The 26,971-nt window shown below is 43.6% G+C and overlaps 1 long non-coding RNA gene across 1 annotated transcript; it reads left to right on the top strand.

The window, feature by feature from the left end:
- Positions 1–477: 477 nt before the first annotated feature.
- Positions 478–26,200, top strand: LOC147711241 (uncharacterized). The gene is made up of 4 exons (XR_015295672.1): positions 478–665; positions 10,754–10,810; positions 15,345–15,687; positions 25,886–26,200. It is a non-coding gene; the product is annotated as an uncharacterized LOC147711241 (long non-coding RNA).
- Positions 26,201–26,971: the final 771 nt, after the last annotated feature.

The following is a 26,971-nucleotide window of genomic DNA, read 5'->3' as shown; positions in this document are numbered from 1 at the left end:
TTCCGATTGGAAGTGAGTAGTTGGTTAGTCATATTTTGTTCAGTGCTTTTGCCATTGGCATTTTTGCCTTTTGAATGTGTTAGTGATCCTGTGTCGCCCGCTCCCGTCACCCCTCTCCCCCCCCCCCCCCCCTCCCCACACACACACACACACACACACACACACACACATTTTTACAGCATGGCACTTTAAAACTGTCACACCTCGTAAATTATGGCTTGCTACGCTACTCATCAAGAACAATGAAAGCTGAAGCCCCTGCTAGTTAGTTAATGGATACTGCTGAGAGCCTCCGGCCAGACCAGGTCCACGAACTTGCAAAACAGAAAAAATAATATAAAAATAAATTACGGGGAGCAAGACAATAAGCAAATGACGGAGTAAGCAATGAATTTTCCCGTACCGCAATCTGATTGGGTGAGCACAGCCTCCAGAGGCCCAGGGAGCTCTAGTGCCGGCCCCCAGCTCGATTATAATATAAAGCATCGCCGGAGGTGGGACGCCACAAACGGGACAAGCAAATAATTCAGGCTGGCTTTCCATTGCTGAGGAATTCTATCAGGCGCGCTCTACCGAGGCAGCAATGTCGCACCAAGGACACCACCATCGCCAAGGCCCCCACAGCCAGGACTCCTGCGACAAGGAGCACCCGCCCTGTCAGGACTGTAAGTGGCTCCTTTATTTTGCTACTATGTTCTCGTGCTTTGCGTGCATTTGTATAGCGCTGAGTGCGCCATCTACGGTCCTGTTGGCGCAGATATAAAAAAATATACATCTGTCATGAAAAACATCAGAGGGCTTTTACGATCGTTTCCCCTTCTCTAATGTCAGTAATAGGTACTCTGTCTGCGATTATGAGGATTCTTAACATGCTCTTGCCATTCAATTATGCGTATCAAAAACAACAAACGGAACTTGATTTTCTGTGACCCTCCCTGCCACAGTCCTGTGTCTGGCAGCGCTGTAAATTGTTGCACATTTAATATGCGCACATAACTCACTATGTTCACATATTTAGATGAAAAAGCATAATACGAAGTTTTAACTGTACTTTTCAGCTAAACGTTTGCTGTCTACAGTGGCAATCGCTGCTGTGTAACTATATATTTCGAGAGGGACAATAGCTAACAGGTAACCTGCTGGTGATATCATAGGAGATTGAGTTGAAATTGTAGAATAATATTCATTTATTTTAGTTAGATATAGCGTTGTATGCCACGCTGGTCGTATCGACGCGCTGTACTGGTACCTGTGAGGCCAAAGCTTTGGGTTTTTGAGGCAGTCCGTGACCACGTCATGTTAGGGGACGGTGGGGGCAATGCAGGCTGTGGAAGTTGATCATTTTAAAACACGTGCATAGGTTTATTCTGTATACAAGCACACGTGTGTTAGTAAATAGATTATACCCCATGGGTTGGAACATTGATTGTTAATTGTGAATATTGTATTTAATCTGAGATTTGCTCAGATCTGGAATGCAGCACCGTTTCCCAGGTGTGCATCTTTAACCATTCCAGTATCTTTCGTGGTGGTACAATAGTAAAGTGTAGATGTAATGTAAGCGAGAATCCACCCTCTCTTGGGTTGAGAACGGTGTGTTTCTTTAACACTGCGGCATTTTTCGCATTTGGTCGCCATCAGCTTCCCAGTGGCGTCCTTGCTGTGCTGCAGGGCTGCGGTGAATGATTTCATGCGCCGGTACCAGAAACTGTTTGAGCAACAACGATCTGTCTCCAGCTCGGAGGCTTTTACAGCAGCATGACATGGCAGAGATTTACAAAACCCAGCACACAGTTTGCAGCCGGGGGTATTCTCATAAGGTACACTTATTTGTACACCTCCATGTGGTCTGTTACTGTGTTCTTATAATCACATTGTGTTAATGGATGCCTTTTTGAAAGCATTTTTGAGAACTGACTTTTCTTTGGGTGAGGATAATGTTTAGAATATACAAGATTTGGTTATGAAGTGATCTGCCCCAGTGGTCGAAGTGGGAAAAATAAGTAGGGGAACTGTGGATGGAGCACCAGGAGGCGGGAATAACCAGAGGATTGGGACAGTGTAAAAAGAGCAAAACATACCATTTTTTTGTATGTTTGGCATTTTACTGACTGACCAGTTACAGTTATAACGTTATTTAATACAACCAATGGATACACCATATTTAAATTCAGACACCATGCGCTACAGACTTACAAGCAGACCCAATTTGCAGTGCTAATGTTAGCACCACAGATCCCAGAATGCATTTATTGCTTAAACGAATGCAGCTGGACTAGTTACCATTATTCCCCGGTGGGCCCACCTTTTTTTTTTTTTTTTGAGGAAGAAGATATCTTTATTGTTCAATTAATTAAAATTGTTACAATATTCTATCAATAAAACAAAAGCTTGTTTAAGAATTCACTTTCATATACTTTCAGTATATATATTTACCAGCTATTGCTGGTCTCCCTAAGCAAGTGAGGGTGACTATGAGTGTTGCAAACCGTGACCAAGATGCATTATGAAAGCAGTGCGTGTCCCAGAAGGACAGCAGAAGATGTCACTCATCTGACTTATGGTGATACAGCCCTGGTTCACGTAATTTGGTGCCGCAGGGAAGTCAAAATTGAGCCAGTGTCGCCTTTTCCAAATACAATAGTTTCCCAAACGCCCACATTTCCTCATCTAAAGCCAGATGCATTTCATGTACACTGTATCGGACCTGTTATAACCACACAGGAACCTCCCTGAATGCCTTATAAACGAGTACAGCCCGAGAGCGTATCATGTGATAGCAGAGAGTAAATTCGTGCTCAATAGAGGTTTTACTTCAGAATGAAAAGACTTCTTGTTATCATAGTCCATTCATCCAGCAGTTTAGTTTTAAGAAAATGGAATTTTAAAATAAAGCCAAGAATTTAACTCTGGTCTTGAGATTTGATTCCGAGGTCGCACGAAGCATCACCTACAGTACAGTGGTACAGTAATGTTTTAGTGTCCTCCAGGGCTCTAAGTGGGATGAAAAAATCAGAGGGTCTCTTAAAGGGGTGTGCCCGATATAATTAAGGGTGTGGCTTAAAACAGTAAGTTAGAACTCGCTGATTAGCATTATGTGCCACCCAACTGATATTTTGATGCTTTTTTTTGTCTTTACATCCAGATATATAATAAATATTTACAAGCAACATTACACCAACAGCAAGCCAGGACTATTGGCTTTGCCAATGGTTGTTAGTTGCAACAAAAATGGCATCTTTGTTTAAAACAGTTAAAATGCTTCAGTTTTGAAATGATGAGACTTTGAAAGAACTGCAACGAGTCTCTTTAAAGATAGATGAAAGTCAGTGAAGGGCAGTACTGCTGCGAAATGAAGATTCTCTTTTCTTTCACTTGAAGGGTGAGTTACAGGGCCGGACTGGGAATCCAAAGGAGCCCTGGCAATTCTCTCGGACCATCCCTGGGTAAGCACTGCCTGGCCATAACCGTCATGGAAATGAGAGGTGCCGAGGATGGCCCTCCAACTTAGATCTTGTAACTTTCACTTTCTTCAGTCCTCACACACTCAGTGGCACCAACTGCTCCCTTCCAGTTAGCTAAGCTCAGCAGAAGTCATTTCTGAGGCACGGGGCAAAAACCTAATTGGGAGTCTTCTGGAAACGTATTCCAAATTTGCCAGGCGCCATAAGTAGTTCTTTCTAGGTTAAAAAAAATAATCCTACCCAGAAAAAGAGAAAACATAGCATCTGACTGCATAGAAAGCTGTGTCTATATTAAAAAAGAAATTAGGATGCATTAAATAAAAAAACTCCACATTTTGCTGAAGGGGCATGGGGCCTGGAAGGTGTGGGGTCTGGGGCATAATGTCCCCTCGCCTCTCCCACCGTTTGGATGGCTCTGTCCTTAGCAGTGCTCACAATTTATCTGACCCCCTGCCTCTTTCCTGAAATCGATGTTACACCTCTGTCTGCGCTCAGGCATTGCCTTTTTAGGTCTCGGCCTGCGTAGGCTACGCTTGCGCAGTCTCGCCGGCGAGATCTTATGTTTCTTAGTGTGGGGCTTGAACCCACCCCTCTTCTCCATTGGCTAGCTTCCTAAATGGAGGCCAGCGATTGGAGGAGAGGGGGGTCTGTCTATTTAAGCCCCGTCTTTTTGGGATTTGGGGGGTGTTTTTCGTTTCTTTCTCTCCTCTTCCCAATGGCTGGAATTTTACATTCCAGCCAATGGGAAGAGGATAGAAAGAAAAACACGCCCCCGAATCCGAAAATGACAGGGCGTTTTGGAGATCCATTTTTGCAGGACCTTGGAGAAAGATGGTGTGCTTCTCGCTGGTTAATTAGGGTTTGACGTTTTGGTATAAAGAGCATTCACTCGCCGCCTCTTGGTAAACAACCGTTTTTACTGCTGCGCAACGACCTTATTTCTGAACATTCTTTGGATTCCGAACGGTTGCGGTTAAATAGTTTCCGTTTGTGGAACACAGGCAGCAGTCCTACGCTCTTACGGAAGTTAGTGTTCACTAGAGGCGGAGGTGCTGGCTGGAGTCGATCGCTCGAGGAATCTCGAGGTGAGCAAAGCACCAGGGGACACGAGAGAGGAAGGCAGGGCCGCCGGGCATCATGTAACTTTTGTTGCTGGCACCGCAGACTCTACAAACACGGCGCAACATGTACCTGTTGTTGCGGGCACCACAGACTCTACGAACAGGGCACAACCTGGGGGGACAGCCACCGCTAGTGGCACTTTGTTCCATGGACGCCCAACACACACTCGAGGCACAAAACTGCCCGGGCACATAACACTTCCCGGTGGCAAAAAGCATGTGGGCCCAGCTGGGCTTCTGGCGAAAAACGTGTTGCCACCCAAAAAGAGGGAAACGACTCGGATCCTGGACGTGCCGTGGTTCAGGGGCATGGTGACAGCCACCGACCAAGAGGCCAGGGAGGAAGAGTCGCGCTTGATGGTGGCCATGGGCTTCTGGCACATTCCGCCGCAGATCTTCCTGCCAGTGGTGGGGAAGGCCACGATAGTCTTATAGCGGAGCAGTGGGGCCGTCTATCATGAGAGGTGGCGTAATAAAGCGGCCGACAAGTTCCTCATCTACCCGTACTCTTGTTTCAGGTAGATAGATTTCCGAGGGGCGGGTGCAGCTTCTTCCCAGATAGGAGCTGGAGAAAAGTAAGAGTCGCTATTGACAGGCTCTAGTGCAGGAAGACGCCCTCACTCAGTGTGTGGGAGGCATGGCAGTCGTTATGAAAAAGCATACACACGCTGCAGATGTGATTACAAGAACGATTGTCAATGTCACAATTACATAAGTACTATTTTAAAGAGTATTTGCACAGAACCATTACTTTAATTGTGAGTAAACAGTTCAAGGTTCACGAGTAAGGATTTTATTGGCTTTAAACCTAAAAAAAACTTACTGCAGATGCGATCACGTCTTTTTTGCTTGATCATGAAAAATAAAACGTTTAGGCTGGTATGTTATTCGCTTGCCAGACGTTATTGTAGTGTTGCTCGTGCTCACAGTATTAAATTCTGCTAAAAACATGGGTGGCTCATTTGACTGTGTGTGTGGCTCTGTGTGCGTGGCTCTGTGTGTGTGGCTCTGTGTGTGTGGCTCTGTGTGTGTAGCTCTGTGTGTGTGGCTCTGTGTGTGGCTCTGTGTGCGTAGCTCTGTGTGTGTGACTCTGTGTGAGTGGCTGTGTGTGTGTGGCTCTGTGTGTAGCTCTGTGTGTGTGGCTCTGTGTGTGTGGCTCTGTGTGTGGCTCTGTGTGTGGCTCTGTGTGCGTGGCTGTGTGTGTGGCTGTGTGTGTGTGTGTGTGGCTGTGTGTGTGTGTGGCTGTGTGTGTGTGGCTGTGTGTGTGTGGCTCTGTGTGTGTGGCTCTATGTGTGTGGCTCTGTGTGCGTGGTTGTGTGATTGTGTGTGTGGCTGTGTGTGTGTGTGTGGCTGTGTGTGTGTGGCTGTGTGTGTTTGGCTCTGTGTGTGTGTGGCTCTGTGTGTGTTTGTGTGGCTCTGTGTGTGTGTGTGTGTGTGTGTGTGGCTCTGTGTGTGTATGTGGCTCTGTGTGTGTGTGGCTCTGTGTGTGTGGGGGTCTCTGTGTGGGTGTGTGTGTGTGTGTGTTGGGCTCTGTGTCTGCTAATACTCACTACTACTCACCTATTGCCATTGTAAATGACAATACAATTTATTTATGTTTTTAAAAAAAATGAAAAAATGCCATTTGCAATGCCAATAGCTCTAACTTTAACAAAGACGAGACCATTGCATTGTAAATGCTTGTTACATCATAAGTGGCCCCTTTCAGGATTAGGCTTGACTGCATAAGAAGAAGAAGAAAAAGATGAAGAAGAAGAACAGAATAATGTTATCATTATAATTCAAAACTCTCAATACTGAAGGGAAATTCCGTTGGCCTGGACTGACCCACATTGACCGAAAAAATGTTTTAGACAGGCACTGAAGAAAGATCTTTTCTGATAAAAATTAGAGTAGAGAAAGTGTGACATTAAAATAAGAAACTCGGTATTATGTCCCATTCAAAGAAATGTATGGGATCTGTGTGAAAACGAGAACTGCAATAATAAAGAATTCACGAATGAGGAAACCTACATGGACAAACCATTTATGAGTAACACTTGCTTTAGAATTTTTTATACTGAATATCAATTGCTATGTCTAGCAGCAACCCAAACTCTAATCATCGCCATTTTCCCCACGTGATTGGAATTTCAATCATTCATGGTCTGTGGTGGATCACAGAGATTTTCCGATCCGCATGTGGTAGTGCTTAAATTGTAGGCAGTGTTTACGGCGCTTGGCACCAGCACTAAGAGACTCATTATGATGGTGGTCCGACTTTCGTCGGACCGCCATCCTGTCTGGAACGGGACCGCCTGACTAGCTGTCGGCAGTCCCATCGTTCACATTAGGATGCGACCGCCAATGTGTATATTTTGTATTGCGCAGTGTGCTGCGGGCAGCAGTTTTATTACTCCTAATGAACTCTGGGTAGGGTTCTTGGAAGACAGGCAGGTTAACTGCTGAGAAATGGCTGGAGGAAAGGAACATTATAATCCCTACAGCAGTGCCTGAGCAGGCACCGCCCCTGTTGAAGGGATTACTGTCCCTCCGATGGTCCGACGGGCTCCTTGAGCCTGTTGGATCCGTGGTGGTTGGTCTCTCCGACCGCCCTCCATCAGCCTGCCATTATAATGTGGTATGCGGACAATCATGGTTCAATGGCGGTGGGACCGCCACCGACAGCCTGATGGTGGTGGTCCTATCGCCATCGGAATGAGGCCCTAAATACTTAAAACAAGAACATATTTATCCAGGTCACCACATGATGGCAGTGTTGGACTATTTTTGAACTGAGCACATCACCACCTTGTTTGACCTATAAATAGACCTTAGGAAAAGCGACAGGACAAGAAGGGGTCCCAGCTGATCTTTGTTAACATAATCTTGACTTTTCGGACACTCTGGTAACAAATGTTTTTAGAGTAATTTTTATGAAGGGACACCCTAGAGACTTGGAGGCAATCTAAAATAGTTTCCATAATCAAGAAAGAACGAAGTGATCCCCCTCCACCCCCAAAATTATAGTCCGATCTCGCTGCTGAAAGCCCCAGCTAAAAGATTTGGCAGGGTAATCTTGACAAAACTACAAGAGGAGCGGTGGATAAATCTTTCTTTACTGATAGGTAATATGGGTTTTGACCAGCTATAGGAACAACGGAGCAAGCCTTGAACCTTACTTTGAACCCTGGTAAAATTTGTCAAGGCTAGAGAGGAGCCCCTCACATAGCATTTATGGACCTCTCCTGTGCCTTTGACTTAGTGGACAAGGATAACCTTTGGGAAATTTTGGGTTGGGCAGGTATTGATCCCGCAATATTGCACATTGTAAAATGTTTAGATCACCATACCCACTTGAGGGTTCGGTATTCCCAACAGGGAGAGTGTAATCCCCCTATCCAGGTTAAGCGAGGTGTCAAGCAAGGTTGCTATTTAGTCATTTTACTATTTTTATCTTATATAAATGCTTTAGAAACCTTTCTAATTACATATACTTGTGAAGTCCCGAAAATTGGCTCTCGTTTAGTTCCTGTCTTAGTGTATGCTGATGACGAAGTTTTATTCGAGCTACCCTTAAATGGCCTACAATTACTTTTAAGTTGTTTTAACCAATTCATGCAAGAGCTAAAGCTCAAGATAAATCACAAGAAATCAAATGTAATGACTTGTGGTCCAAAGAATATCTGCTCGAAGAAATGTTTTAACGGGGGGGACGGAAATTAGAAAAACTAAAGATTTTAAATATTTAGGCATCATGTTCAAGAAGAAACAGGGGATAGAGGCTTCTTGTGCAACAATTTCTAGGTTCACCAGAAAGCTAGGACATACGCCTGTTGTAGAAATGGTCATTTTGTACAAAAGTAAAGCTCTCAACATGAACATATGAAGAGAGGAGAGAGTGTAGAACACATTTTTGAATAGATCATTAGGGATCCCAACAGCTACTCCGAGTTTTATTACTCCTAATGAACTCTGGGTAGGGTTCTTGGAAGACAGGGCAGGTATTGCCCCCATCAAAGTATGGACAAAGATCTGGTCTGCTAAAGAAGTAGGCTTTACTCGAAGCATAGTTAAGGATTGCCTGTTGCAGAATAATATTCTAGCAATTCTCTGGTTCAGGTATATTAAAAATACCCTGTGTGAGATAGGATTGACCAATTACTTCATTGACCCTGCAAGGCCTCCCCCTCTTTCGAAAAAACAAGTAAGGGAGAAGCTTATGGTGCACAAGGAGGAGGCTAGGCTTGTAAATTTTCTAAACTCTGTTATGGATCAGTCATATGTTTCAATGTTAACTGCAGAAGGATTGGAGCCCTACCTGGCAGGGGTAAAGGATTCAGAGCTCAGGTTTTATTTCACTCGGCTCTGAATGAATAAGATCCACTTTCTAGTGGACTTTCCTGGCCTGGTACCTGGTTTCCAAGGTTATCATGTTGTCCTTGTGATGGGCGATCCCATTAGTGTACCAAACATTTTATGCTGTTTTTCTCTCAATATTTCGCTTTTAGGTCACAGTTTCGCCGCCCCATATTAAGTGGGAGATCTTTTAATAATCATCAGGATGGCTTCAGTGTCTTAAATCTCTGGCCATGCGTTATTCAATGTTAAATTTTATCACGCAAGCGCTGAAAGTGAGACGAACATGTGCTGTGTAATTTGAGTGATGTTAGTGTTTTAATATTGAGGTATACTTGGCGATAGCTCCTTTCATGATGAATTGTGATTGCATTTTCTTTATTTATTGACCATTACTTTTTATTCTATGTGTCTTGTAATGGGGAGAGAAGAAATTTTGTGTTTGATGTATTACAGTTTTACTGCAATAAGATGCTTTTTTGACCCTGTTGTTATTGTGATTGATTTGGACGTTTATGGTCGATGACTTAGTAAAGTTGTTTGACTGACTGATCTAAATAAAAAGCAATAACACCTTCACGTCAAGGCCATTATTACAGCTTTGGGTGAATTGAAATAGTTCAAGTTGTCACATTTTTAGGAGTGTGATGCTTTGAAGGCAGTGACTGTACTAAGATGTGGCAGCTCTGCCAGAGTGCAATGTGCAGTAGCCTGCTGAAAAATTACTTGGGCCCTGGCAAATTTTTACACATTAAGTGCTGCATACATGGGGTGGGTGTAAAGCTCAGAAACTCTCATGTCATGAAACTTTTCAATATCTGTGAAATCTACCCTAGTAGAGTAAATATCTTCCTCGGGCAGCCCTCCTGTCACATTTTGCCAGTTTCCTCATCCTCCACTACCCGTATTTCTAACGATGAAGCGATTCCTAAACGTAATTCTATGCCTATGCTTACCTTTATTCTTACCCTATTACAAATATTATCCAGGTCACTAATACTAAAAAATATAAGTTTATAACTGAATTAATCTGTAACATGATTATTATCTAAAACATAGATGGTCACTCTCACTAGTCTTATTTTTATCCTGAGGTCCCTCGTTTTCATTTTGTTTGCACAAGCTCATTTTGATTTTCCAAGAACGTTACCATGTAAAAAGGACAAGGTGAAACCTAAAATATCTTCTTTCCTGCACATTACTATCAGAACCCTGCTAAAGGGATGCCTTCTTTATTCATTTCTCTAAAACCTCTTCTATCGAATTAGGTAAGTTGTTTCGATGATTTCATGTGTTGTGGTCTCCTGCCGTGCTTTGGCAGACCACAGACTTTTCCACCCTTTTTTTCCAATGGTTGTTTTTGTGCATCATGAGTTAATAATAACGAGCCTCTTGTTTGAATAACCATTATTCTTTTATACTTTTTTCTTCTCTTCTTAGACCTTTTTTTCTGCCACTTTTGCAGAGCATGTTATTAATTTTTAACTCGACTCAAAGTTTATTCTGTGTTGTTTTTATGATGTAAATACCGCTTGCATGGTGGTAAGTCCACCCTTTTATGATTTTTTAAAAATCAAATAAAGTATTATTCTTCTTCTTACAGAGAAGACACCATTCTTTCCAATCTCAATAATGCTGGCACTGCAGCTTTACTTTATAGTGGGACAGTTTAGGGTGAGATATCTTATCCCACAATTATACTATTTTTTTAATAATAAGAAGACAAAGAATGAATTATTATTGAAGATTGTGCAGCTGATGTTGCGATTTGACTAAGAAATGGATAATGTAACAAGAGATGCATTTCAAAGTATTGATCTTGTTTTTCAGCATGCAAACAGGGGCAAGACCACTGCCACGACCACGGCAACAAGTGTGACAAACCTGGTATGGAATAGTAAACCAAGTATAATATGTTATAATGACCCCTTACAGCTTAAAAAAAGCATGTTCGCAATCTGCATGTAATGGGTTCTCCCCACTATATCCTTTTCATACTGCAATGGGAATCCCAATTAGTAGCCCAGTCTGCTGTATTTATGTGTAAGAATAATTTTCAAAATGGCTGATTCAATCAATTACTTTAGAGAGTTGGGTGTTGTCAACAAAATTTCTACATAATCCTAGGAAACTCAAGTCTCATTTATGCAAGTGTGAATCACAGATTTAAGGCCTTGCTAAGCTGTCCCTCCCATGGAAATGAATCTCAAACTAGCCGAGGAGAGCCCAACCCCCAGCTCTAGAGCTGCTCAGGGTTCAGTTCTTCTCAAAGATCAGTTGTTACATAACTCCCAACACAGAGGCACAAGAAGACTTCCTGCTAAAGCTTACCCGATCATCCCACTTCCTAGGACAAGGGCTCTATGCAAGGTATTGCCTGGTAATTTGCCAGCAGCTATGCTCATTTTGATCTTCATTTAAAGACTGACTAGCTGCCAAACTGCTGGTGTGCTGGAGGCCCAAACTCCCCCAGTTATACGGTAGAGTTTTGCTGCCCAGAGTGTTTCCCCGACATGGGCGGAGAACTTTCACTGAAAATGTAGTGCTGGCCATGCCATTTCATGACAACTTGGTCGGCATTTTTTGCATGGCATGCAAAAAGATGAACAAGCATTGTCAAAGACAAGAGGTCTGTCCTCTGCTGCAAGCCTTTTGGATTTGACAGTGCTTGTTTTATTATGGCTCTTGCAAAACGTCATTATTGGTGAAGCTGCCAAGCCCTTGGTAAGCTAAAAAACACATTGACTGAAAGCAAATATAATTTTTTGGTCTCAAAAAGCACACATTGTCATAGAAGTCCCTTGCTCTGAAGGAAACCACTTTGTGTGTGGTTGTGCTCCTTTCGAAAGGGCAGAATGCCTTCACTCACAGTGATGAAGTTAGAAATTACTTGAAGTGGGCTATCCCAATTTATGCTGTATTGGAAGGAATTAAAATAAAAATGGCCCAATAAAAGCCCAGTGGATAAAGAGGGCTGGCTGAAAGTCTTCTAAAATGAAGCATAATATACATATCATTTTAATAAAACCAAAAGGTCTTGGATAACGCCAGCCTTAAGGATCAGCGTTAGAAGGCCTGTCTTTATTAGTCTGTCTCCCAATGCACGTAAGGAGCGGGTCCTGAAGGGGACAAACTACTGGCAATGGGTTTCTGAACTCTTCCTTCAGAAACTAAGTTGTTTCTTATCTGTATACAAGACATGGAAATCCGAGATTTTTTAGCTGATGCCCTGATAATTGGTTGACTTTCCAATTGAATTCCCATTCCAATCCTTGGGTTGGGTACCAATAAACATATGTTATTTCAGCATCAAGATACCTTTTAGAGTTAATGCGTGCTTCACAAATATACATGTTTTGTTATTTTTTAAGCTGATATTTGAGTGATAAATTATGCAGCTTTGGGGAGACTTATTACCTTGTTACAATGCAGCTATGACTATTATGTATTACCAAACTACAGACTTCCAAATTAATAAAACAATTTTACATTACTACTGGCTACACAGCCTGGTGTACTGAGGTGAACGCTATGGATAATCTTGCTTTGAGTGCTCTTTTATGTAAACTTGTCTGATGTGTCCTTATTACAACATTAATAATATTAGCAGCTCCGGATGATGATAATTAAATATGGGTAGCTCTTATCACAGAAATGGCTGGAGACCCCTGCTCTAAAGGATTCCCTTAATATATATATGCTAGCAAAAACTATTTATTCAGTGCAGGATTAGCATGTGTTTATTTTGGTGAGAGTTTGTTGATGTTTTATTTTACATGCCTCATTGTAAAAACTGCTGTGAAATTGAGACAGTGTGATATTTAATTCTTATTAAAAAAAACACACACTTCCTCCCCTTTGGAAAAAAGTCAAACCACTGAAGAGATGTTCATTGATAGAAGTACAAAGTGCTCCTGTATTCTGAAGGTCTGCCATTTAAAAAGGCATACAGCAAAATTGGCTAGAGAAAAACAAAGGTTAGTTCCTCACTAGGGCTTTGGGGGAGCGGCCGACCAGCGGGAGGCCTGCCCCCGGGGGGTTTTTGGCCGGGGGCAACCAGAGCCCATTGAGCTGGTTGGGCTCCATTGGGCTGGCATTGTGCTTGTTAAGCTTGGGTTGGGCTAGTTTTGGGCTTGGGGGGTTTATAACCAGCCATCTTGTGTCACAAGCCACCATTTTGGTGTTTGTGACACAACAGCCGTTCAGGGAGGAACCTGGGCAGTTTAGCTTTGTCTCGCCCTCCCTCCCTAGGGAAGGAGCTTCCGGATGGTTTTTGCAGGGTTTGGTTTTGGATAGCTTATTCTTTTTTCAGCTAGGTAGTTTTCTTGGGAGCAGGTGCATCAGGGGGAATTATGTATTGGGTTTGTCGCTGGAACAGGTGCTAGTGTGGTGCGCTATGTTTCTTTGGGGCGGTTTTCCTAGGTCAGTTGTGGTATAATGATGTATAGTTACAGTTATGAAAGAACATAAGAAGTTTACCTAGTTAGGTAGTTGTAGAAAGGTTAGGAAATTGCAAGTTGTGTTTATAATTGTTGCAGGGGGGTAACATGTTTAGGGGAGGGAGTGGGGGTAAAGTAGGAAGACAATATTTACTGAGGTTTAGTTTTGTACGGCACAGGCCAAGGAAACTTGTATGTAAGGTGAACCTGTTTCCAAAAAAGCAGCCTTTTTCACACCAACAAGCTAGTCTGTGGTCTGTGCTGCCCCCCCCTTTTTTGCCCAAAGAGTACTGTTACAGCTACTCATAGAAACAACTCTTCTAACAGTCACAATTAAGTATCTTCTAATAGTCACAAGGCCTCTAAACCACATTACACAAATAAAACAATTTGCATACTGATTTCGGTAAATGCCTTTTTTACTACAACTCCACATAAAACACACCATTACATAAACTCGACATGCAAATGTTCTGTGTAATATGTTATTTATACTGTTTTGGAGGGAGGGAAGTGGCCCATGACTCACTTAAAGCTTCAAAAGTGAATAGTGTAGTCTGTGCACACCCTATTCATACTATGTATATCAAGATAGTGTATCAGAATTAAACAAAAGATGCGTGCTGCCTGGTGGATGGGCGGCCAGCCCAGCGAAATGAGCAACAGCTAGTGGAAAACCACTGGTATACTAGACGCACAGGTGTAATTAAAGTATCACACTTTAGTGCATAATGATTGCTAACTTTGTAATTCAATTAGAACAACCAATTTATCAAGAAATGAAATCACTGAGCAAATGAATATGAAATTATTTCATTATTGAAATAAATAAATATTGCACAATGGTGCTCTGAAGCCACAAAAACGTAGTATAATTTTTCACATGGATGAATACAAAGAAGAAAAGTAAATACTGTGTACCTCGTGAAAATTAATAAGTCATCTTGGACAAGCTGTTTTGGGGGGAAGGAAGTGGCCCATGGCTCACTTAAAGCTTCTCCACTTGTGAGTCATGGCTTTTTGTCACTGGCAACAATGATAAGATTGTATAACACTTTCCGGATCTACATATATATACTATAGATGTTATGATGAGCTATTTGGGAGAGATACTTTATCACACTTCCCAATTGCGTGATTATACCCAGAATTCATAATTTTACATACTTTTACTTTGTCTCTTTTAAACAACCCTGTTCTATTGAATTCATTCTAAAATGTAAAAGAATCATGTCCAGTACTGGGGGAGATTCCATTTCCTCAGACAGCCACAACAATGTTATTTAAAATGATGCTTAACTTGAAATGTACTTTGTTCTCTATGTAACCTCTCAAAAGTCTCCTATTATACATCTGAAGTAGTAGAGCCGACTAGAAATGCGTTTGCTTGAATGCCCGTCTTCTTTTAATTAAAAGTGTGCCTACTTTTAATGTTAGGACAAACAAGAGTTTTAACATGGCCAGGAACAACCAGGGTTGTTAGAAATATGCAAAAACACATTTTGTGAAATACACCTAGTTTTTGCAAAATTATGTGTATTACACTAAAAATATTTCACTGGTATCGCACATAACTAATCTCAGCAAACACATACCTTGCATAGATAAGTCATTCCAGATGTCAGAAAGAGACAGGTTCTGGAGAAAGATTAATTTCAAGAACCAGTCTCAATCCAGCACACAAAAAATCACATACAACTTACGTGATTTTAAATTCCACAAATTTTGCATATTTTGTATAACTGAACGTAGTTATGTACATGAGATTACACAAGCATAATTTGCACAGACTTTGGGATTGTCTACTAAACATCGCCCTGTTGCTAGGCTGAGGTGTACCTTCCTGACGTATGGACAAATCAATGCTAGGTCTGAATCCAATTGGGTGGTTTTATTTAGAATATGCATACTTCTGTGTAAATCTGTATATAACACGTAAGCACCTGCAGACTAATGTTCTCTTTCCCTTCCCTTACCTGTAGATCCTTGCCATCCCTGCCCTCCTCAGCATCAGGACCATGGGAAATGCACTCACGGTGGTGGTGGGTGTAAGAAGTGAGACTCTCCACACTGGGCTGGTACCAGCAATGTGCACACCCGCTCGCACGTGCTATTCCAGGTGTTTGGAAATGAAAAGTTGATAACTGAAACCAATTTATGCTGCAGTTTTCCTGAAATAGAAACACCTTACCCAAGCCGTCTACGCCCCTCATTAACCATTGCTGAGGAATTCTCCACTGCAAAAAATGGTTTTGCTGCTGCTGTTTCTAATATATTAAACTTGCTGTTGAAATTCACGCTTCCATCGAAGTTTTTTTTATGAAGGTAATCTGTGAGGCAAATCAGCTATTGCATGGTGGTCTCTTTACAACATAGACTCAATAGATTATCCTGCTCTATCTCATCTTTCTGTTAGCCAAGTAAGTGATTTAAATGGGGGGAAAAAGAAATGTTGTGTCAGTTGTCTTTAATAATCTATTTTTTGTTTTGGAGTTCATCCTCTCCCCCTGGCATTCATTTTGGTGGGGGGTATGGGACATGCCGTTTTCACTTTATTCCCAAACATGCCATCTTTTGCATAACTACAGCCAGCAAGTCACCCCCCTTTATCACTATTTATGCCCTGGTGGACCCCAAACCTACGGGAAATCGCTTTCATGAAGCATTGCACAAGCATGCTACATCATTCTTCCTTGTTGGAAACTCTTCTACCTATTTTGAAAACTCATCCCACACACTAACAATATTTTAAATTATTTACAGGGAAGCAACATGCATCTCTGCATTGATCCCCCTTCTGCAATAGGAGAGGGTCCATGCTCAAGCCTTGTAAGGAAAAGGAATATACTGCTTGGCCATAGTAATCCCAGTAATCCCACAATTCCCTCATCAATCGGCTCACATCCAGCATCAATCTACGCTTTCTCTTCATCTGGTGTTGCAGACCATTGTGCTTTCTTCCCATTAGCTTGCAACAATTGTGCCTGAAGGAGCTGCGTTTTTGGAATGCTTTTATTCATTAGAGACTCCATGTGTACGGCTGTAACATGCTCAATTTTTGCTGCGGTGTCAGCCATGGCGATACCTCTGGCTATCTTAGTATTAGCTCACATGTGGGCATCACTTTTTATTATCGCTATGCTGTTATGTAATCATGATTATGCCACAGCTGACCAAAATTATGGGCAACTCTAAAGGTTTACTGTGAGTCACTGTAAATGTTAACAGTTTTCAACTCAGGTAGGATGCATGTTCTTGTTACAGCATACCGCTCATATTATTGGGTAGATGTGCCAGGGGACAGAGCTGCACTTTCAACTATGGTCACTTCCGCTTTGCCTGCCATTTTGTTGTTGTTTTGGCCCAGCCTGCAGCTCCACCCCGCATCCCGCCTCCCAGCTGACCACCCCTCGCCCCTCCCCCTCCTCTAACTACTTATGGTAGTTCCTCTAACGCGCAGCGTTCACGCGCAGCGACCGCGCCCAATTCGCGCCGAAGGTGCGCCAAAGGTAAGCCCGTCTACGCCCGTCCGCGCCTGGACCGCGCCCAGCGCCATACCCCCTGCCCCTCGCGCTGCGCTGCCCTCCCGCATCACCTACGACGCCGCCACCCTCCTAGCCCTCAACCCCGGTCGCGCCCCCAACTGCGTCCAAGCCGCTCCCGGACACACTCATGGACCTTTCTCCTGCTACTCCTGCAAATTCAGCGGCACCAACTGCATCTCCGCTACGACCACTCCACAGACTCCCGACCCCAACCACCTACAATGCATCCTTCTCAACACCCGCTCGGTCCACAGACACGCCATTGACCTATGGAACCTACTAGACACCATCTCTCCAGACGTCGCCTTCCTAACAGAAACATGGATGAACGCCTCCTCCGCCCCAGACATCACCATCGCCATCCCTGAAGACTATAAGATCACACGCAAGGACCGTACCGGCCACACAGGAGGAGGAATCGCTATCGTCCATAAGAAATCAATCCGCATCTCAACCAGCTCTGACACCAACCTCGCCAACTCCGAACACCTTCACTTCCAAATACACATCGACCCCAAGACCACACTCAGAGGCACCCTCCTCTACAGACCACCAGGACCCCGTGCAAAATTCAGTGAAGACATCACGGACTTCGTCACTCCACACGCGCTCCCCTCCAAAGACTACATCCTTCTGGGAGACCTCAACTTTCACCTTGAAAAGATCAACGACCACAACACCACCACCCTCATGGACAACCTCGCCAACCTCGGACTTAAACAACTAGTCACTACCCCCACCCACATCGCAGGTCACACACTCGACCCCATCTTCACCTCCAGCAATCATGTCTCCTTCAGCCACACTACGGATCTCCTCTGGACTGACCACAGCTGCGTTCACTTCACCTACAACAAGCCAAAACCCACCAACCACCTCCAACCAACTCTGCAAAGAAACTGGAACAAAATCACCACCGACCAGATCTCCGCATCGCTCCTTCTAAACACCCCAGCCCACTCTTCTAACCCAAACCAAGCCGCCGCCAACCTCACCCTATGGTTATCCAACACCGCCGACACCTTAGCACCACTGAGAAAACGTCAAAGCAAACCTGGCAGCAAGAAGGCCTCATGGTTCAACGATGATCTTAAGAAGTCCAAGAAACTCTGCCGATCCCTTGAAAAGGCCTGGAAAAAAGACCCAACCACTAGCACCAAAGACGCCTTCAAAAACGCCACCCGCACTCACCACCAACTAATCCGAAAGGCCAAGAAAACAGCATTCAAGGATCGACTTGACAACAACGCCCACAACAGCAAGGAACTTTTCAACATCGTCAAGGAATTTTCCAACCCCTCGGCCAACTCCATCGACATCACCCCCTCTCAAGCCCTCTGCGACTCCCTAGCCTCATTCTTCCACAACAAGATTGCAGACATCCACAACAGCTTTGACAACAAACCCGAAGACCAACCCACCCAACCATTTGCTGAACATTCTCCCCCCGTGAACACCCTTAACGACTGGAACCCAATCTCCACTGAGGACACAATCAGCCTGATGAATTCCATCCACTCAGGATCCCCCACAGACCCATGTCCTCATCACATCTTCAACAAAGCAGACTCCGTCATAGCACTGCACCTCCGAGACGTCATCAACTGCTCCTTCAACTCCGCCACCTTCCCGGAACACTGGAAACACGCTGAACTCACCGCCCTTCTGAAAAAACCCACAGCGGACCCCACCGAACTCAAAAATTACCGCCCCATTTCGCTCCTTCCATTCCCGGCCAAAGTCATCGAGAAAGCCGTCAACAACCAGCTCGCCGCTTTCCTCGAAGCCAACAAATCCCTCGACCCCTCACAATCTGGCTTCCGAGCAAAACACAGCACTGAAACCGCCCTCATCGCAGCAACAGACGACATTCGAACTCTACTGGACAATGGAGACACAGTCGCCCTCATCCTCCTCGACCTCTCTGCAGCCTTCGACACAGTCTGCCACAGCACCCTGTTACAACGCCTCAATAACATCGGAATACAAGGAAAAGCACTTGAATGGATTACCTCGTTCCTCACCGGAAGAACCCAGAGAGTCCGCCTCCCGCCTTTCAAGTCCGAGGCCACTGAAGTCATCTGTGGCGTACCACAAGGATCCTCACTCAGCCCTACCCTCTTCAACGTATACATGAGCCCCCTCGCGGCCATCGCCCGCCAACACAACCTCAACATCATCTCTTACGCGGATGACACTCAACTAATCCTTTCTCTCACCAATGACCCCAGCACCGCCAAAACTAACCTACACGAAGGAATGAAAGAAGTTGCCGAATGGATGAAACAAAGCCGTCTGAAACTGAACTCAGACAAAACAGAAGTCCTCATCTTAGGTACATCCCCCTCTGCATGGGACGACTCTTGGTGGCCGGAAGCCCTTGGAAAAGCACCCATCCCGACAGACCACGCACGGAACCTAGGCGTCATCCTGGACTCTTCACTCTCAATGAGCAGACAAGTCAGTGCCGTATCCTCATCCTGTTTCAACATTCTTCGCATGCTCAAGAAGACATTTCGCTGGATCCACACCGAAACAAGGAAAACAGTCACCCATGCTCTAGTCACGAGCCGACTGGACTACGGAAACACCCTCTACGCAGGTACTACCGCTAAACTCCAGAAGAAACTCCAACGAATCCAAAACGCCTCAGCCAGGATCATATTAGACATCCCGCGCAACGAACACATCTCTGGTCACCTGAAAGACCTCCACTGGCTACCCGTCAATAAGAGAATCACTTTCCGACTGCTAACCCACGCACACAAATCACTCTACGACATCGGACCAGAATGCCTCAACTCACGACTGTCCTTCTACACCCCCTCCCGCCAACTACGTTCTTCCAGCCAAGCCCTCGCCACTGTACCTCGCATCAACAAGACCACCATGGGAGGCAGATCCTTCTCATACCTGGCTGCTAAAACATGGAACTCACTCCCCGCTTACCTTCGCCTCACCCAGAACCACCTAGCATTCAGAAAGCAACTTAAAACGTGGATATTTGACAAGTAATCCTCCTCCCCTTACTAAGCGCCTTGAGACCCTCTGGGTAGGTAGTGCGCTATATAAATTCTCTGACTTGACTTGACTTGACTTGACTTGACTTGTCTAACAGTCTACTGCCTAGTCTAATGGTGTCTGATCTTGGTGTGGTGCCAGTTTCTATAGTCTCAACACCAACATGCTTAGGGGTTTCATCAGAATAACCTATTGAAGGTAATACTGTTTCCAAATTTACAGGTGAGCATATTTTTATATTATATTTAGACACAAGGGGGCATATTAGCAAGAACCTCGTTAAAATTATTGCTGTTTTAGCGGCAGGAAACTGCCGCTAAAACAGCAATAATTTTAACAAGGTTCTTGCTAATATGCCCCTAGGTGCCTTCATAACCTGTGTGCCTGCCAGCAGAAAAATGTTGTGCTGCTCCAGATGACAATTGTACCAAATGTGGCACCTAGACAATACAAGTATAGTCGAACACAATGGGAACCGTCCTCTCTACCGTCACAGGTGCCGACACCAAGTCACTGCTGAAGGCAAAATCACACAGTAGTATCCTACAGGTGTTTTCTTTAGCTGTGTCAGCACACCATTTGCAAGACTCCATCATTTGCAATGCCATTTTGCTCTGAAACAGAGATGGAAGGCCAGTTTGTAGTCAGGCACTCCCCATCCTGGCGCAGTGAATATTGTCTCTTTCAATTTTTTGAAACAGTTTGCAAGTTCATTATCCATAGAATGTTGTTTGGTGTATCTTTTAGTGTACAGTGTCTCAATACGGCATCGTCTGCATTCAGGTAACCACTCGCAGCAATAGTTCATCATCCCCAGGAAGGACATTATTACTTTCTTGGTGGACAGGGGCAGCATGCCCTGAATAAATTGTATTCTGTCAGGTGACAGGCAGCGTGTACCTCGGGATTTCACATAACCCAGGAAAGGCACCTCTTATTGGCACCGCTGGAATTTTGACAAAGAAGCTTTGTGTCCTCTCTCCTGGAGGTAGATCAGCAGGGCTAGTGTCTTTTTTCACAGGACTCAAGCGATGGATATGCCACAAGGAGGTTATCAGCATACTGCAAGATGATGTTCCCACCTTCCAGGCATAGGGGGTCAAAGTCTCTCTTTAGTACCTGTGCATTGACCTTGGGATTCTCAGTGAAGGAGATGTATGGGGTATCTTTTATGACAATGGCACAAAGGTCCTCACTCCATGGACTTTAATGCTAAAAACCACTGAGGAGAGAAAAATACTCTGCCACTACATTAATAGATGATAATATAGTATTGGCCTCAGGCGCAACAGGCTCTAGGGGAACCACAATTTCATAAGGTAATCACTTTATCAGGACAGCATGTTTTCACCAATCCTCTCTTTTTTCAAATATCAGTTTATGGGAAGGGCATTTTTTGTTTTCCCCAAACTTCTCAATTCACTAGTTCTAGAACCTTGTGTTTTTTAGTCATCTGTAAAGCTATATTCCCTTCATGTTTATCAAACTGCAGACTAACACCATCATTGGTCATCTCTCAACACATACAAAAGTCCTAATGGAAATGTAATATCCTTAGTTCTTTGTCAGTTCTGAAGGCAATTGATCATGAGGCGCACATTTTTTGGATAAAACCTATTTTTTCAGCTATAGACATGTGTTGTTCTGAAGCTGGCACTAAAATAATCTCTCTTCAAGTGGGCCTAGTTTGATGCCCACGGCATAACCTTCTTTTCCTACATACAATGTGTCCTTGAGCAACTCCATTGTCCAGTACAAATGTTGGTCTGCCATGCAGGCATACCATTCAGGCACTGGCCCTGTAAAAAATGCTACAGTACAGTGTACGGGTCAGGTTCTAGTGTCAACTGTACTAAATGAGTGACCAAGTCACTCTTAATATCAGTGCTGTATTTAAACAGTTCTTGAAACATGTTACTAGTAGTAAATGCTCTATTCTAACCTGTCCACCAGTGTTTGTGAGTAAATTCAATTTATTCAAAAATATAGTTTTGCAAAAATATGAAGAGTAGGTAATCCCCAGCAAATTGGTGGGGCCAATCCATATTAAAATTGTTAAATCCATCACTTATCGCCTACCTTATGTGAAAACATCACATCTTCGGGTGAGTCTGATACCAATCATTCATAAACTGTGAACCCTTTTAATATTTTATATCCTCTATCTAAGGAGAAGCAAATCTATGCTACCTCAAGGATAAATTCAATGTAGCTTTCTTGGCAAGGCGTAAGATGGAATTGAAGGAAGCGACATGGAGGGAACTACTAGATCCAAGCACGTTAGGTAGTAGCACAATATTTTGGGGAATCATTAATAGACCCTTATTTGAGAGGGATGGGGCAGAAGATATAGGTGCCAACATAACCGAAGATGAATGGGTGTCTCATTTCTGTTCTATATTTAAGAGTGCCACAATTCAACATCCACCTCAAGCTAGAGCTCAAAACGATACCATGGTTTATTAACACAGAATGAGGTGGAGAAAGGTAACCTCGGGCTGTCGTGTGATAAGGCTCCAGGTCCGGATGGTATTCCTCTGGACCTTTTAAAATCAAACCTTTCCCTCTGGGCTCCGGTTTTGGTGGCCGTGCTTAATGCGGCGGCAAAGGCCGGGTGCCAGGAGTCCTGGGGCACCTTAACAATCGTACCGGTATTCAAGAAGGACAACCGCAATTGCATCTCGTGCTACATACTGATTTTCCCTTATTGATTCCGAAGTTAAGGTTGTGGGGGGAGTTGTATTGAACAGATTGGCCGCCTGGGCCGAAGATAATAAGATCTTTTCTGATATTCAGTCAGTCAGACAAAATACTTTTATTCGATTAATAAAAATCAAAAAAAGACATGAATACATATACATCACAGGGAATAAACAGCAGCAGTCCAATGGGAACAAATATGACATTAATATAAATAACACTTAATTAAAACACAGTTAAAATATTTCTCAGCGTTACATTTAAAAACAGACAATTAATTCATGTGCTAGGGGAGAATGCCCTGAAACCTGCAGCGGCTGTTATTAACACAGACACACGCTACCAAGTAACTTGCTACATGAAAAGTGACTCGTGCGCTAGATAGGAGTTGCAAAAACAATAGAGCGGGCCTCACCTGGATGAAACCCGCCTCCCTCAAAATTGGCAAGAGGTATTTTTTCCTAATTTCTGCGTAGTGGTCACAAAACATCATAAAATGTAGTGTGTCCTGTGTTGACAAATTGTCACAGTCACAGGGTTTAGCCTTATCTGGATTGACCCATGTAGGGATGGAGCCAAGCATAAAATGTATTAGGTTAAAACGAAATCTAGTTAAAAGAAACCGGTGAAACGGTCTCGTTACCAGAATAAGATAGGGTTCGAGACCGGGGGCAGTTAATAGTGCATAGTTTCTTCTTACAAGTAGTTTCTCCATCTCCGTTGCCTCCCGCTCAACAGTAAATACATTTAACAGAGCAATTTTAATCTCCTTCACATCTTCTCTTTTAATACATCCTGGAGAGTGAAAAAGCTCTGGTCTGCCTAATTTCATGAGCATAACCTTAATATAATATAATATAATATAGGCCAACCGTGGGATCTTATGAGCTTTATCCAGAGCAAGGCAATCCTTGAGAATCAGGTGGTTTAGGGAGATTTCCTGGTTAAGCCAGGTTTTAATCCAGCAGTTTAGAGGGGCGGATTTCAGTAGATCTGTGACAAAGCCCAGCCTTAACTCTGAATGATTTGAGAAGGTGGGGGTGGACTGTGGAACAGAGAGGAGAGATCTTAAGAATTTATTCTCCACCTTCTGGATGTTATCTTGATTTATATATCCCCAAATAGCGGAGCCGTAGGTGGCTATTGCCAGGCATCTGGCTTTGTAAACTTTAAGTATAGCCTCCATTGGTCTGGCTCCCAGCCTTTTGGGGAATCCCAGCAAGGCCGCAGACGACCTGGCGACTGCGTTGCTTTTGGACGCCTGATGGGGACCCCAGGTTCCTTTGTCATCAAAGATGACACCCAAATAAGAGAAATTGGGAACCCTCTTTACTTCTTCACCCTCACAAATGAAAGATCTACATCTCCTTTTCCTACTACAGGCTCCCACCACCATTACCTGGGATTTAGCGGTGTTAATTTTCAAATCTAATGATGACATAAAGTCACCAAAAGAGGCTAGCAGTCTATTCAGGGCAACCCCCGATCGGGCTAAAAGAACTGCGTTGTCCGCGTATAGGAGGACCGGGATATTGGTTACTCCTGCACGCGGTACGTCCACAGTGGCCTCTGCTAGTGCTGGCTCTAAGGCGTTTATATATAATGTAAAGAGAAGGGGGGCCAGGATACATCCTTGTCTGACCCGCCTCTCTGACTTAAAGTGACTTGTGCACCTCCCCGCTTGGGTGACTCTAACTGAGGCTAGGAGACCACGGTGAAGGTCGGCTAAAAAACCAACTAGAGGAGGATCGATGCCTATTTCTAAAAGGACCTTCCACAGCTTTGACCTATTGACTAAATCAAAAGCAGAGGAGAGGTCCATAAAAGCCATGTTAATCGTCCTATTGCGGCAATGCTTAAAATATAGCAGGCAAAAAGCGTTGCGATTGCCAGTTATGGTAGTGAATTATTTGGATATTCAGCATCTGAGGGTACCCAGGTGGCAGAGAGCACTTTTCTAAAACAGCTCCTGGGAGTACCTAGAGAAACATCTAACTTAATAGTACATGAAGAAACAGGGTTAACATTCATCTGTGACATTCTGGCAATGAGTCCATTTCTCTTTTGGATGTTGGTTAAATAAAGACCTAGGCCTTAATCAACACTTACTGAGAGATGTTTTGAGCCTGGATCACATGATTAACATACCATGGCTAAAATATATAAAGGTCTGTTTTGGTGAGCTGGGGCGCCCGTACTTTTTTTTAAGACCTGATCTTATTACCGCAGCAGACATGGAGTTTGTAAAGAAGTCTTTTATTTCGCTCAAAATACTTAATAGAGATGGGGTAGATCTGTGTAAAACTAGTGTCCCTAAATTTGTGATGCTCAAAACTACTCCATCCACCGAGCCATATATTTTGTGGCCTCTCTCGCCCCACGAGGGGTTTTTATTGACCAGGTTCCGTATGGATTATTTCCATTTTTTACTTGCTGTTCCGAAGGGGATCCATAGAGGTCAGGCGCTAGCACCCTGTGGCTGCGACGGAGTGTCTCCACAGGATTTGCTGCACTTTATGTTCTTCTGTAACCTCCATGATGCTCCCCGGAGGTTCTTTTTAAAAACTGCTTTTAAAAAAGTTGAATTTTATCCAGCTCCGCCCAGCCATTTGCTTTTTACAAATGTTGAAGCCAGAATGTAGCCCATTTGTGGTTGATTTCCTGAAATCTTCATTGAGGACCAGAAACTGTATGGACTCCAGATTTGTTAGGACAAACAAGAGTTTTAACATGGCCAGGAAGAACCAGGGTTGTTAGAAATATGCAAAAACACATTTTGTGAAATACACCTAGTTTTTGCAAAATTATGTGTTTTACACTACATATATTTCACTGGTATCTCACATAACTAATCTCAGCAAACACATACCTTGCATAGATAAGTCATTCCAGATGTCAGAAAGAGACAGGTTCTGGAGAAAGATTAATTTCAAGAACCAGTCTCAATCCAGCACACAAAAAATCCCATACAACTTTACGTGATTTGAAATTCCACAAATTTTGCATATTTTGTATAAGTGAACGTAGTTATGTACATGAGATTACACCAGCATAATTTGCACAGACTTTGGGATTGTCTACTAAACATCGCCCTGTTGCTAGGCTGAGGTGTACCTTCCTGACGTATGGACAAATCAATGCTAGGTCTGAATCCAATTGGGTGGTTTTATTTAGAATATGCATACTTCTGTGTAAATCTGTATATAACACGTAAGCACCTGCAGACTAATGTTCTCTTTCCCTTCCCTTACCTGTAGATCCTTGCCATCCCTGCCCTCCTCAGCATCAGGACCATGGGAAATGCACTCACGGTGGTGGTGGGTGTAAGAAGTGAGACTCTCCACACTGGGCTGGTACCAGCAATGTGCACACCCGCTCGCACGTGCTATTCCAGGTGTTTGGAAATGAAAAGTTGATAACTGAAACCAATTTATGCTGCAGTTTTCCTGAAATAGAAACACCTTACCCAAGCCGTCTACGCCCCTCATTAACCATTGCTGAGCAAATCCCCACTGCAAAAAATGGTTTGTCTGCTGCTGTTTCTAATATATTAAACTTACTGATGAAATTCACGTTTCCATCGTAGTTTTTTTATGTAGGTAATCTGTGAGGCAAATCAGCTATTGCATGGTGGTCTCTTTACAACATAGACTCAATAGATTATCCTGCTCTATCTCATCTTTCTGTTAGCTAAGTAAGTGATTTAAATGGGGGGGGGGGAAGAAATGTTGTGTCAGTTGTCTTTAATAATCTATTTTTTGTTTTGGAGTTCATCCTCTCACCTTGGCATTAATTTTGGTGGGGGGTATGGGACATGCCGTTTTCACTTTATTCCCAAACACGCCATCTTTTGCATAACTGCAGCCAGCAAGTCACCCCCCTTTATCACTATTTATGCCCTGGTGGACCCCAAACCTACGAGAAATCGCTTTCATGAAGCATTGCACGACCATTGCTACATCATTCTTCCTTGTTGGAAACTCTTCCACCTATTTTGAAAACTCATCCCACACACTAACAATATTTCAAAGTATTCACAGGGAAGCAACATGCATCTCTGCATTGATCCCCCTTCTGCAATAGGAGAGGGTCCATGCTCAAGCCATGTAAGGAAAAAGGAATATACTGCTTGGCCATAGGCCTCTTATCCCAGTAAACCCACAATTCCCTCATCAATCGGCTCACATCCAGCATCAATCTACGCTTTCTCTTCATCTGGTGTTGCAGAACATTGTGCTTTCTTCCCATTAGCTTGTAACAATTGTGCCTGAAGGAGCTGCGTTTTTGGAAAGCTTTTATTCATTAGAGACTCCATGTGTACGACTGTAACATGCTCAATTTTT

Source organism: Lissotriton vulgaris, chromosome 5 (genome assembly GCF_964263255.1).
Source record: "Lissotriton vulgaris chromosome 5, aLisVul1.2, whole genome shotgun sequence".
Taxonomy (NCBI): domain Eukaryota; kingdom Metazoa; phylum Chordata; class Amphibia; order Caudata; family Salamandridae; genus Lissotriton; species Lissotriton vulgaris.
The sequence above is the reverse complement of the archived record's forward strand: the minus strand, read 5'-3'. Positions and strand labels throughout refer to the sequence as shown.